Here is a 2,500-nt window from a genome sequence, read left to right as displayed (position 1 = left end):
AATCTACAAAAACACCTACAATCCCTCTCCAATTAAAAAAGGTATAAGTTGGTAAAGGGACACACACTCAAATAAATAACAGACCCCACCACACAAAAAACACACCTATAAAAACACACACCTCACAAACAAACACACACCACCACCACCCCAAAATATACACACACACAAACTCTCACACACACACACACACAAACAATAACACTCACAAAAACACTCTCTCACAACATCACACCACAACTCACTCTGCCCTTTCACTCCATCCGACCCACTCACACTCTCTAAATAACACAATCACTAACAACACACACACTCTATCACAAACATAAACACTATACACACAAAATCACAGCACACACAACACACAAACAAAAAACACACAAACAATCAAACATCCCATATCCACACCCATACCACCTCAAATCTCAAACACCATCTCTCCACACAAAAACACTCACAACAAACAGACCTCAAACATCACAAACACTCACTCACACACTCAATCACACACACACAAAATCTAAAAACACAATACAACAACCACACTCCCCCACTCACACACAAACCACTCACAAAAACACACACTCACAACTCTAACTAACACATCACACCACTATCACATGTACAAAAACACAACAAACATCAGAACACACACACACACAATCACAACCACCACAACACAAAAACACAAACACACCCCAAAACACAAACACAGCCACTCACCAACTCACCTCTCCACACAATAACACACACAAAAACACACACACTCTTCTAATCCACAATATCCATATCCATACAAACTCACTCACTCACATACAAAAACTAACTAACTAACACTACTCCAAACAAACCAATAACTAACTAACACAATAAAACTCTTATCACACATATCAATCTAAATATCAAACTATGAACATAAACAATAAAATCACACACAATATCACTATCCACGACACTCGCACACACACACGAAAAACACACTCTAACAACAAACACCAACGCACACACTAAAAATCACACACTAAATATAATTAGCTACGAAGAATAGAAAATGCCCAAACTGAATCTACAAACTATCTCAAAAAAAACACTAATAAAATCAATATCTCAACACACACAAAAACAATCACGAATCACTCTAAGCCACTGTCAATCTAAGACCTATCTCAAAAAAACAAAAAAACTCCATATCTATCTAAATCACAAACACACAATATAAATCACACTCTCATCCAAATCAGTAAACAACAGCATGAATAAATTATGTGGAGTATGTGTGACAACACACATATAAGAAAAATAATAACAAAATAAAAAACATCTATAACTATCATAAATAATCTAAAAAATATATATACAAAACACTACACTATATCTAAAAATATAAAATAACAAACACACAAACAACACTCAATCGTAAACAAAATAATAAAACAGTATCAAAAAAACTAACTAAACTAAATCAAACAGATCAACAAAGCAAACTAAATCAAACACTAACAAACTAAAACAATCTAACTCTATCTCAAAATAGATAGCTCGCGCGCGAGAAGAGAAGAGAGAGAGCGATGCGAAGTATAGGTTTATATATTATAAAAATCCACAAACACACCAACACCACAACCTCCCAAAGCAAAAACATAATGAAACTTTAAACAAACAAAACACCCACCCCCACACACCCACACATATAGTATCTAGTAAAAAAAAAAAAAAGAAAAAACACATATATACAGTAGTAAAATATATATAATAGATAAAATATAATATCTATCTCTATATATATATATATATATAAAGAGTACGTAAACAAAAAAAAATATATATTTACATATAAATACATTAAACACATGGGTTCACATAAACCATACACACACACACACACACTACACACAAAATATATTATATATAATATATAAATATATATAAAAAAATATATATTATAAAATATAATAAAAAATATTTGTGTTTGTGTGTGTGTGGTGTGTGTGTATGTATATATAAGTACATATAATATATACACACATATATAAAAATAATATAATATAAAAATATATAAATATATACCACTATAACATATTACACTGTATATAAGTATTTTTTAATCTATTTTTTTACATAAAAACATATTGTGTTGTGTGTGTGTGTATATAAAAATATATATATAAAAATAGGTATAAAAATATATAATATATATATATAAAAATATATATATATATACCACGCACACACATCACACACACACACACACACACACACACACACACACACCACACACACACACAAACCACACAAACACACCAACACAACAAACACACTCCTCACAACACACACACAGCCACAACACCACACAACACACACACCCACCCACACATATATATATATATATATATATATATATATATTATATATTATATATATATCTATAGATGTATATATATAAAGATATATATATATATACTTATATTATAAATATATATATGATATATATATATATAAA

This window comes from Penaeus japonicus, unplaced genomic scaffold (assembly GCF_977035675.1).
Source record: "Penaeus japonicus unplaced genomic scaffold, GWHDUDI00000001_assembly GWHDUDI00000022, whole genome shotgun sequence".
NCBI classification, from domain to species: domain Eukaryota; kingdom Metazoa; phylum Arthropoda; class Malacostraca; order Decapoda; family Penaeidae; genus Penaeus; species Penaeus japonicus.
The sequence above is the reverse complement of the archived record's forward strand: the minus strand, read 5'-3'. Positions refer to the sequence as shown.